This window comes from Cetorhinus maximus, chromosome 20 (assembly GCF_964194155.1).
Source record: "Cetorhinus maximus chromosome 20, sCetMax3.hap1.1, whole genome shotgun sequence".
Classification (NCBI taxonomy): Eukaryota; Metazoa; Chordata; class Chondrichthyes; order Lamniformes; family Cetorhinidae; genus Cetorhinus; species Cetorhinus maximus.
The window spans coordinates 89493167-89505610 of record NC_135898.1 but is presented as its reverse complement, the minus strand read 5'-3'; the positions used below and the strand labels follow the sequence as shown (position 1 = coordinate 89505610).

General features: G+C 48.3%; 1 protein-coding gene across 1 annotated transcript in view; it reads left to right on the top strand.

Moving 5' to 3' along the window:
- Positions 1–12444, top strand: part of trim8b (tripartite motif containing 8b) — an 88447-nt gene that overhangs the window by 1790 nt on the left and 74213 nt on the right. The gene's annotated exons all lie outside the window — the stretch shown is intronic.

Sequence of the window (12444 nt, the reverse complement as noted above, 5' to 3'; positions counted from 1 at the left end):
CCTCCCCCCCCCCACACTCTCTCCCCCATCCCCCCCCCCCACACTCTCTCCCCCCTCCCCCCCCCACACTCTCTCCCCCCTCCCCCCCCCACACTCTCTCCCCCCTCCCCCCCCCACACTCTCTCCCCCCTCCCCCCCCCACACTCTCTCCCCCCTCCCCCCCCCACACTCTCTCCCCCCTCCCCCCCCCACACTCTCTCCCCCCTCCCCCCCCACACTCTCTCCCCCCTCCCCCCCCACACTCTCTCCCCCCTCCCCCCCCCACACTCTCTCCCCCCTCCCCCCCCACACTCTCTCCCCCCTCCCCCCCCCACTCTTTCCCCCCCCCCCCACTCTTTCTCCCCCCCCCAACACTCTCTCCCCCCCCAACACTCTCTCTCCCCCCCCAACACTCTCTCTCCCCCCCCTCCCCCCCACACTCTCTCCCCCCCTCCCCCCCACACTCTCTCCCCCCTCCCCCCCACACTCTCTCCCCCCTCCCCCCCACACTCTCTCCCCCCTCCCCCCCACACTCTCTCCCCCCTCCCCCCCACACTCTCTCCCCCCTCCCCCCCACACTCCCCCTCCCCCCCACACTCCCCCTCCCCCCCACACTCCCCCTCCCCCTCACACTCTCTCTCCCTCCCCCTCACACTCTCTCCCCCTCCCCCCCACACTCTCTCCCCCTCCCCCCCACACTCTCTCCCCCTCCCCCCACACTCCCCCTCCCCCCCACACTCCCCCTCCCCCCCACACTCCCCCTCCCCCCCACACTCCCCCTCCCCCCCACACTCCCTCCCCCTCACACTCTCTCCCCCTCCCCCCCACACTCTCTCCCCCTCCCCCTCCCCCCCACACTCCCCCTCCCCCCCACACTCCCCCTCCCCCCCACACTCCCCCTCCCCCCCACACTCCCCCTCCCCCCCACACTCCCCCTCCCCCCACACTCCCCCCCACACTCCCCCTCCCCCCCACACTCCCCCTCCCCCCCACACTCCCCCTCCCCCCCACACTCCCCCTCCCCCCACACTCTCTCCCCCTCCCCCCCCACTCTCTTCCCCCTCCCCCTCCCACTCTCTCCCCCTCCCCCGCCCACTCTCTCCCCCTCCCCCCCCACTCTCTCCCCCTCCCCCCCCACTCTCTCCCCCTCCCCCCCCACTCTCTCCCCCTCCCCCCCCACTCTCTCCCCCTCCCCCCCCACTCTCTCCCCCTCCCCCCCCACTCTCTCCCCCCTCCCCCCCCACTCTCTCCCCCTCCCCCCCCACTCTCTCCCCCTCCCCCCCCACTCTCTCCCCCCTCCCCCCCACACTCTCTCCCCCCTCCCCCCCACACTCTCTCCCCCCTCCCCCCCACACTCTCTCCCCCCTCCCCCCCACACTCTCTCCCCCCTCCCCCCCACACTCTCTCCCCCCTCCCCCCCACACTCTCTCCCCCCTCCCCCCCCCACACTCTCTCCCCCCTCCCCCCCCACACTCTCTCCCCCCCCCCACACTCTCTCCCTCTCTCCCCCCCCCCACACTCTTCCCCCCCCCCCCCACACTCTCTCCCCCCCCACACTCTCTCCCCCCCCACACATTCTCTCCCCCCTCCCCCCACACTCTCTCCCCCCCCCACACTCTCTCCCCCCTCCCCCCCCCACACTCTCTCCCCCCTCCCCCCCCCACACTCTCTCCCCCCTCCCCCCCCCACACTCTCTTCCCCCCCCCCACACTCTCTCCCCCCTTCCCCCCCCACACTCTCTCCCCCCCTCCCCCCCCCAACACTCTCTTCCCCCCCCACACTCTCTCCCCCTCTCCCCCCCCCACACTCTCCCCCTCTCCCCCCCCAACTCTCTCTCTCTTCCCCCCCCCAACTCTCTCCCTCTCCCCAACTCTCTCCCTCTCCCCCACCCTCTCTGCCCACCTTCTCCCCCCACCACCCACCGTCTCGTTCCCCCCCCCCCCAATCTCCCTGCCCCCCCCCCCCCCCCAATCTAACACCCTCCGGCCCCCTCCCCCCCCCCGCCCGCCCATTTGCTCCGTCCCCGATCATGTGCCCCCCTCCCCGTCACCCATCTGCCCCCTGTCTCTAGCCACCTCCCCACCCCCATCTCCCCCACGCCCCCCGCCTTTGTCCCCTGGCCCCCCCGCCCCCCCCGCCATCCGTCATGCACCTACCATCCTTGTCTGCACACCCCTGTCCTGTCCCCTCCACCCTTGTCGTGCCTTCCCCCCCGCCGTCGCCCTCCCCCCCCCCCCGCCGTCGCCCTCCCCCCCTCCCGCCGTCGCCCTCCCCCCTCCCGCCGTCGCCCTCCCCCCTCCCGCCGTCGCCCTCCCGCCGTCGCCCTCCCCCCTCCCGCCCTCTCCTCCCCCCTCCCGCCCTCTCCTCCCCCCCTCCCGCCCTCTCCTCCCCCCTCCCGCCCTCTCCTCCCCCCCTCCCGCCCTCTCCTCCCCCCCTCCCGCCCTCTCCTCCCCGCCCTCTCCTCCCCCCCCTCCCGCCCTCTCCTCCCCCCCTCCCGCCCTCTCCTCCCCCCCTCCCGCCCTCTCCTCCCCCCCCTCCCGCCCTCTCCTCCCCCCCCCTCCCGCCCTCTCCTCCCCCCCCTCCCGCCCTCTCCTCCCCCCCCCTCCCGCCCTCTCCTCCCCCCCCTCCCGCCCTCTCCTCCCCCCCTCCCGCCCTCTCCTCCCCCCCCTCCCGCCCTCTCCTCCCCCCCCTCCCGCCCTCTCCATCTGCATCAATATTTCTTTCCTCTTCAGCTATAGAGTGATGAGGTCTTAAGCTAAGAGGGGCTGTAGTATGAGGGAGTCGGTGATGTGTTAGGCTATAAAACTGAAAAATGTTGAGTTCTGTCATGAGCAGATTTCTTCTTGAGACTTTGCCTCCACCCTATAAATTCTAGAATTTTAGCATGAAGTTCTGTGATGTGTAGAGGAAAAAAATGAGAACCTGGAGACTCCTTCTCAAAGTTATAGAACTGAAAGCTTTAGATGGGGGAATTCTGTAATTACACGCGTTAGAACTGGGAGGCTACACCTCCCATAAGAACAGATGACATTTATCAGCTGCAAATATCTTCTGTTGGGGAAAGGATGGGAATATAAACTTTCCTTTATAGTAGAGTTAAATTCTGACATGGCCTAAACTGCCTGGAATTAACTGAGGATTCACATATCTAGAGGTGGGAGCAGGTAGTTGGGATTTGTGGTGGTAGGGGAGGGTCTCAGAAGTGCGTGGTGGTTATCCACATGGACACAATTCTAATTTATAGCACAACATTCTTCATGTTTCTATGCAATTCCGTTTTGGTGGTATCTTCAACTCTGACAGAATACGGATAGTGTCCTAATAAAAATGCACCTTTTAAAATTTTTTATATATTTCATTTTTATTAGTGGTCAGATTGTAAGTGAAATCTTAGTCTTAATACCTTCTTGAAGGTTGTGAAAATTGGAGATCTGACAGACCAAAACAATAAACTGGAGTGAAACTTGGTCATGGGTTGTGAGTATATAACAGTAATGATTTCCCCATGTACTGGAATGTTTTAAAGGCAAGCTCTACATTAACAAGAATAGTTGGTTGTGCTACATATGAAGTATACATATCTTTTGACAGAAAAACCCTGGTTGGTTGTATTTTTTTATATATATATATGTATATATAGAAACTGAAGCAATTTAAAAAAAAATCTTTTTGAATGATATTCCATTGAATCCATGGATCAAGTCCCTACATTTAAACAATTTGCGTGGGAATATTTTAATTTTAATTATTGCAGCTTTTTCAGTTTTGTTACTAAATTCATCCTTTCCACTTTTTTTAGTATGCAACTTTTTCCCCCAACCCCATAAATATACTTAACATTTGGACAATTGATTCAAGAGAGCTAACTTTTATTAAATCTAGAAGCCCAAAGTGATTGTCCTATTGCCAATATTTTCATCTACCCTGAATATCTCTGCCTTCTCTTCAACAAACATTCATGGCAGTATTTAAGTGAGGTTGGCAATTGCATTTTAAGATGTTAGGGCTGGTACTTGTGTTCATCAGTGTAAAAGCCATTAGACGGCTTAGTTTGGAGACCACAAAGAGTGCTGCATTAGCTAAATGTTAGCACTTTTTCAAAATTAGCTAATGGCATTGCCAGTATAGTGCGGACAGACAGATAGTGTGCAGGTGTGGAAAGGAGGAGAGGTCAGATTAAGTTCAGAAATGCAGAATTACTGCTACAATTTCCATGAATTTATGAAATCAGCAACACTATCAACAACGGCTTGCTGCTCAAAGTCGAGATGGTTTGGGAAATGGCTTAACTCCCATTCATCTTAAGCTTTGTGGGATCATAGAATTAATTAAATCTGACTTTTATGAGGACAGGGTCTTTTGATCTTGGTTCTGAACATTTTCCTTAAAAGCATTTTTAATTGTGAATAAATAATCTGTTTTGCAATATTCTTGGATTTATTTTTCTATTTCTCGAAAGGAGCACAGCCTGCCTTGAGGTCTGTAGATGATGAGGGTTTGGGGAGTATTTGCTTCCTGTTGCTTGTACTGTGCAGATGTAAACAGGCATCTCTCAATTTTTTTTTATTTCATTCATGGGATGTGCCAGCATTTATTGCTTGTTCAGAGGGCATTTAAGAGTCAACCTGGAGTCACATGTAGGCCAGACCAGGTAAGGGTGGCAGATTTCCTTCCCTAAAGGACATTAGTGAACTATTTGGGTTTTTACGACAATGGTTTCATGGTCATTAGACTTTTGATTGAATTCAAATTCCCCCATCTGCTGTGGCGGGATTCGAACCCAGGTCCCCAGGGCATTACCCTGGGTCTCTGGATTACCAGACCAGCGACAATACCACTACCCCATCACCTAATTGTGATAGACTCTGAAGTTTCCATGATTTCTGTAACTATGGATCAAATCAGGTGGCCATTTTGAAGACAAATGCAGTTTGCTGCTACAGCAAGGAGCCACAGTGATCGCAAAAAGGAGTGTAGGTCCAAATGAGAAGCTTAAGATTTTGAATGAAGACTCCATTCACTAGCCAGTTTCAATAGAACAGAATGTGAGGTGGCCTTATCCACATGTTGTGCGATTTCCCCCTTTGCCTTTGTTTTTCTAAGTTTCCTCAGATTGTTTGTCAGGAACCAGTGTAACTTGTTTATTTTTAAGTCCATCAATTATATATGTCCCCGGACCAAACAATTTAAGGAAACTTGAGCTGAATTTACCAACAGCAACAACAGCCAAAACTATTTCCAGTTCACTTAAATGGTATGACAAAGTGGATCAACTCCAGCTAGATCCTTAAAGTTCATTGACTTAAATCTATCAGTCATCTCGGATAGGAAGGCCAGGGAAGGAGGGTTTAGGAAATCTGTTCACCAGGTAGAAATTTTATTGCCGATTTTCATAAGTGGTTTTTGGCAGTCCCAGCTTTCCACAGGTTGGGTTGGTCAATGCATAAACTCTTAACCATTGTCAAATTTGAAAGTGACTGAAATGTGATTGATTAATCTCAGAGCTAGTCTGTGTGGCTATGATTCTCTCATTGTATACTTGGTTTGACATGATCATTCAGCTCCTGCTCTGTAGAGTAGCAGTGCCATTGTTGCTGTAACAAATGTCATTCTTGTTGAGTGAGATCAGCTGTCAGCTGGGAGGGGAAAAGCGCAGGTTGGCTGGGCTTGGCTTTGCAAGATGCAGTGTTAACCAGGAAACTGTTGCCAGGCCTGTGAAGACTCACTTATGTAATGGCTCTGGTTTTTGCTTGTCTTTTGCCTGGAACTGAAACTGAAAACCACCTCTATCTCTTGCCCAAATGAAGTTCGGTGAAGTGTATAAAATGGAAATAAGAGGCAACTTTTGCACTTTTTTGGTGACTTCTGACAGTCAAAATAAAGCTTCGTTTTGGTTTTCCTTCATTGACCTTTGTCTGACAGCGTGAAGTCCTTGTCACATCCATGTGATCTACTGAATGCTCCACTCCAAAGAATATTCTATGCACCAACTTTGGTTTCTCAAGGAATAGAGCATGATTCAGTGCAGTTCAGTTAATAATATTTCAGATGTATTTGCTGTCCTGCATGCAGTTTTTTCTTCCCTTAGGGTGGTGACCTATGTTCAATTTTACTGGTGCTGGTAGTCCTTCTGGTCCTACATGAATTGCACAGTCTACTCATAGTTAGGGGCTTCATGGCCAAGCCCGGATTTGTCCACTCTTGACAATCACTTTTTTTTCTCATAAAATCCAGTTTTCAATGAAGTTCACTGGATACTGAGGAAGTGGGAATTCTAGCTTCCTTCTTCCTTCCCCCAACTGAGGCCATTTATGGTGCTTCCCACTAACTCTGTATAGGCCAGGGTTTAAAGTGGGGACTTGTATGATTGTATTCCTCCTTCACAGCCTTTCTGCTGCACTCTATCTTCTTAAACTCCCCTTCCTCTGTATTGAAGAGTGGAGGGAGAGGGCAGGATAAATGGAACATGCACTCAGAGCTTGTTTTCTCAAGGGGTTCTACATATTGGAATATCTATAAGTGAGTTTTCAGGCATGGCTTGTTTAATTATCTCTGCTCTGCAGCATGTAGTTGCAACTGACATATTCCAGATTAGACAGCATTCCACTGAAAGATCAGTCCCATGTCTCTTGTCTGCTGGAAACTGCTTGAATCTGGGTAAAGGCAAAGCCTCTTGGAAGTGGGATAGCAGCTGATGTTTGCAGTGCTTTGCTGTCTGAATTCGACTGCAGTGCCAACAAAAATGCATCAAAATGAAGGATGACTACTTGCACCCATCTGACTAATGGATTAAGGTCTCTTGGCTAAAAGATCAAGAGAAGCGCAAGCCAACCAGAAATGTTGTCCGTATTTTGTTTAATTGACTAGTGGAAAGTAGCCAACTTGAAGCTGTTTGCACTGCCAAAGTCAATACTTCCCGATGCAATTAGCTACCAATGGGAGGGTCTCAACGTTTGCCATCTGTGACCACGTCAGTTATTTTCAGCCGTGTTCATGCATCTTTGTCAGTCATTATGACGGTGTGATGTATTGCTCAACCAGATAGAGGACAACTGGAGCTTGAAGTGCTGTTTTCTGTTGAAGGTATTTCTTTAACCAGGATTGCACAGAAAATTGGATACTTGGAAAAAATACTTGGGAGAGATACTGTATCTTTTCATCCCCCTCGCTGTTTTGTTTTTATTGCTTTTTGTTTCTCATTTCCTTTACTTCATACACAGGATGTGGGCATCACTGGCTAGGCCACTATTTCTTGCCATTCCTAATTACCCTTGGGAGGGTGGTGGTGAGCTGCTCTCTTGAACCACAGTTGGTGCAGTGAAGGTACTCCCACAGTGCTGCTGGGTATGGAGTTTGAGGATATTGACTCAGAAGATAAAGGAAAAGCAATATATTTCCAAATTAAAGATGGTGGTGTTCCCATGTGCTTGTTGCCCTTGTTCTTTGAGTTGGTAGAATTTGCGGGTTTGAAAGATGTGGTCCGAGAAGCTTTAGTGAGTTGCTGCAGTGTGTCTTGTGGTTGGTAGAAACTGCTGCAGGTGGTGGAGGGAGTAAATGTTTAAGATGGTGGATGGGATGCTGGTCAAGCTTTCACCTGGATGGTGATGAATGTCTTGAGCTGCACTCATCCAGGCAATTGGAGAGTATTCCATCACACTCCTGACTTCTGCCTTGTAAATGGTGGACAGGCTTTGGGGCATCGGGAGATGAGTCACTTGGCTGCATAATACCGAGCCTCTGACCTGCTGTTGTAGCCACAGTATTGTGTGGCTGGTCTAGTTAAGTTTTCCGGTCAATGGTAAACCCCAGGCTGTTGATGGTAGGGGATTTGACAATGGTAATACCATTCATTGAATGGCAAGGGGAGGTGGTTAGACGCTCTTGTTAGTGATGATCACTGCTTGGAACTTGTTATTCATGTGGAACCTTTGACTTACGGCAGTTCAGCATTCCTTGCTGAATGGTTCTTGCATTCATTGCAAGTTCCTCCTCCAGAAGTGAGGGTGAACCCACAAGCTGTGTACAGCACTAAAGAACATTGATAGTCAGTGCATCTAAAAATTGGAGTACTTTATTTTACCTACTCTTAGCAACTATCTTGATATTTCAGTCTACTTGTAGACTCCCAGGAATAGAAGGGTAATTTTCCCTGCAATCTCATTGGTTTGTTTACTCATTCCCTTTTCTATGAAGAAATACGTTGACTCTTTGCTGCATCCTTTTAACCCACTGAAATTGTCACATGATGTGAGGATTCTGAATGTTAACCTACATCTGATGTAAGAAATAGTAAGCTGACATGTTAAAATGTTTTTGAGGCATTACCACATGATGACTTCTTGTTGAATTTAATGCTGCTCATAGCTTGGGCAGATTTTTTAAAATGCTATATCCTGGCTCATAACTCTATATGTAAGCTAAAATATGCATGAGGTCATTGAAACCCTTTGCAGACCTCACTGGTCTCCAGCACTAGATCATCCATTAAAACACTAATCGACTCTCAGCAAGCTAATTAAGAGTTTGCTTTGCATCTATCTGGTTATAGTGGAAGGAAAGAGTGTGTTGATTTTATCCATATATATTATGTATGTGCCTCTGGGATAATTTCTAGGTGGTCATATTTACCTTGTTTGATGGTGAAGCAGACAGTGTCAATGGTTTGTTTGAGAGCAGGAATGCCTTGCTTACCATGTTGCTTTCCTGCCACCAACCTGGGGGCAGTGCAAATACTGTCAAGGAGAGTCATCTTCCGTTCTTGGTAGTTATCTCTTATTCTTTGCTGTTTCTGAGGTTACACCCAAGGGACAAAACTGGTTTAAAATCAGGAATTTCCAGCCTGGATTTCAAGCCTTTGTATAGGGTGCACATTGCTTAATGACAAAGAATGCAGGGAGAGAAAAGGCCTTGGAGAGGAAAAGCTTTCATTTTATATTTTCTTTAACAAAATCTGGGTCAGCACCAGGCCATATTGAGAGTTATGCTGTGGGCAGCCCCTAACCCTGCAGGTTGTATGTGTGCATTGTACTTGTGCTAACACCCCACCTACCTGATTGTGTTTCCATTGTGCAAGTTTGACTTTTTGCATTGCTGTTATTAGAATCATATATAAGGAAACAATGTTTGTAATCCTTCCCCCGATTCTGTTTATTTGATTGGCTAAAATCCCTTGCCAGTGTTAATGAGATGATCAGTTACATTGTAAAGAAAGACTTGCATTTAAATAGTGTCTTTCATGATCACCTAACATCTCAAAGTGCTTTACAGCCAGTGAAGTACTTTTGAGTACTTCATTGTAGGAAACACAGCAGCCAATTTGCACACAGCAAAATCCCCCAAACAGCAATGTGGTAATGACCAGATAATCTGTTTTTGTAATGTTGACTGGTGATAAAAATTAGCCAGGACAACAGGGATAATTCCCCTACTCTTTCAAATAGTGTCATGGGATCTTATATATCCACCTTATATCCTTATTTGAAAGACAGCACCTCCAATAATGTAGCTCTCTGTCAGTACCACACAGGGATGTTGGCCCTTGATTTTTGTGCTCAAGTCTCGAGTGTGGGAGTTGAACCTTCTGACTTGGAGGAGAGAGGACTACCCACTAAGACACAAAATGGCAAAGCCATTCAACGCTCATTTTAGAAAAAAATTTAATACCAGGCTGTTTTATTTTAGGTTTCTGGTTTTGTGGGTGGGTGGTATAATGGTAAAATGGCTGGTAAGAAATTTTTATATATTTTGCAGAAACTACTGACTCCCTCATTCTCCACGTGCTCACCAACTTAATTTCTCTTTCCCATATGATGGCTGTTTTAACTTTTTTGAAGCAAGGCATTAACAAAAATTCTCTCCCTTGTGTCAGAACTATATTTATTCTTTGTACTTTTCCTACATAGAGAATACATTGTCTACATTGCCTTATATGAAATTAGTCATCTGCTCAAAAAAACACACTGCAAGACAAACTATCTCCTTGAAAATGTTGATGAGATAAGGCCCTGAAAAACTGGAGATTAATTGAATTTGGGACAAAAAAATAATAAATCCCTGAAAATAGAGCCCATCCATAAATCCTCCAGCACAGAACGTCAGTATATAGCAATATAGTGACAGAGATAGCCAGGGAATATACTGATCTGTATAGCTGAGAAGGGGATCCAGTTATGATTCTGGGCAGCAATGATCTAATCAAATCATAAACCATAAGAGTAAAGAGCTTAAGCTGTTTATATGGACATTGGACCCCCAAAATTGAATTGTAGCCTTATAAGTCCCTCCCTAGCATCTCTCTTTCTCAATATTTTACAAGGGGTCTAAATTAAAATTAAGTTCTCTCTGCTCTTTTGTGGAAGGTTTCTTTTAGCTAGTTAGACCATAAGACATAAGAGCAGAAATTAGGCCATTCGGCCCATCGGGTCTGCTCCGCCATTCAATCATGGCTGATAAGTTTCTCAACCCCATTCTCCCGCCTTCTCCCTGTAACCTTTGATCCCCTTACCAATCAAGAACCTATCTATCTCGGTCTTAAATACACTTAATGACCTGGCCTCTACAGCCTTCTGTGGCAATGAATTCCATAGATTCACCACTCTCTGGCTAAAGAAGTTTCTCCTCATCTCTATTCTAAAAGGTCTTCCCTTTACTCTGAGGCTGTGCCCTCGGGTCCTAGTCTCTCCTACTAATGGAAACATCTTTGCCACGTCCCCTCTATCCAGGCCTTCCAGTATCCTGTAAGTTTCAATCAGATCCCCCCTCATCCTTCTAAACTCCATCGAGTATAGACCCAGAGTCCTCAAATGTTCCTCATATGTTAAGCCCTTCATTCCTGGGCTGGTTCTCGTGAACCTCCTCCGGACCCTCTCCAGGACCAGCACTTCCTTCCTGAGATATGGGGCCCAAAATTGCTCACAATATTCTAAATGTGATCTGACCAGAGCCTTATAAAGCCTCAGCAGCACATCCCTGCTTTTATATTCTAGTCCTCTCGAAATAAATGCCAACATTGCATTTGCCTTCCTAACTACCGACTCAACCTTCAAGTTAACCTTAAGAGAATCCTGGACTATTCTTCCTAGCAAAGTGCATGACCTCACACTTCCCCACGTTGTATCCCATCTGCCACTTCTTTGCCCATTCTCCTAACCTGTCCAAATCCTTCTGCAGCCTCCCTGCCTCCTCAATACTACCTGTCCCTCCACCCCCAAAATTGAATTGTAGCATCTGCAAACTTAGCCAGGATGCCCTCAGTTCCTTCATCTAGATCATTAATGTATAAAGTGAAAAGTTGTGGTCCCAACACTGACCCCTGCGGAACTCCACTAGTCACTGGCCGCCATCCTGAGAAGGACCCCATTATCCCCACTCTCTGCCTCCTGCCAGACAACCAATCTTCTGGTAGTTTTACCGGTAGTGTCAAAGCACATAGTGCTTAGTGATACGAGTGCAAGGCTATACGATAAAATGTGGGGTTATTTTCCCCCGAGGGTAATTCTGATCATGTGGAAGGTACTGTGGTATAATCACTTTATTTTCTGCAGCAGTTTATCGCTTTATGTCCCTGCGGTATATATCGTATCAATATTTAAGAGCGGTGACTGTTGCACCATCTGTTCTCTTTCTGCTTACTATACATGATTGGCTATGTACTTGTGATCAGGCAACAATGACTGGTATCTGGTCATTTGTGACTAAAAATCTATTGTTAGTGTGATTTTAAAATTTCTCTTGCAAGAGGGAGAAAGTGACTAAAGGTTAATTGAAGTGCCAGAGCCTCACTTGACTTTCATGTTTTGATGGGGACAAGGCAGGAAAGTGGAGTCAAGGATTACCAGATCAGCCATGATCTTGTTGAATGGCGAAGCAGACTCGATGGGCTGAATGGCCTACTCCTGCTCCTACTTCTTATGGTCTTATGTTAAATTGCCCCCAGCCATTTTTAAGGCCGTTTTCTCAATCGTGTTTTTGGGATAATTCCTATCCATCTTGCAGTTTAACTCAACTTTGTTTTTTAAGGTGCAAATTTAAGATGCTTTCTTGTAGTTCGTAATTTTTCAAGGGTAGCAGTGTCTGGAAAAACTTATCTGCCTCTAGTACAAGTGCTGGGAAAACATTCAAAACTGAACAGTGTGATTCTGGCTGTGGTTGTAAGTTTTGAAGCAGGCTAGTGCCACTTTGATCGATTACTTTCAGGGATCAGAACCATAGAACCATAGAACACTACAGCACAGAAAACAGGCCATTCGGCCCTTCTAGTCTGTGCCGAAATATTATTCTGCTAGTCCCATTGACCTGCACCTAGTCCATAACCCTCCAGACCTCTCCCATCCATGTATCTATCTAATTTATTCTTAAAACTTAAGAGTGAGCCCGTATTTACCACGTCAGATGGTAGCTCGTTCCACACTCTCACCACTCTCTGAGTGAAGAAGTTCCCCCTAATGTTCCCCCTAAACCTTTCCC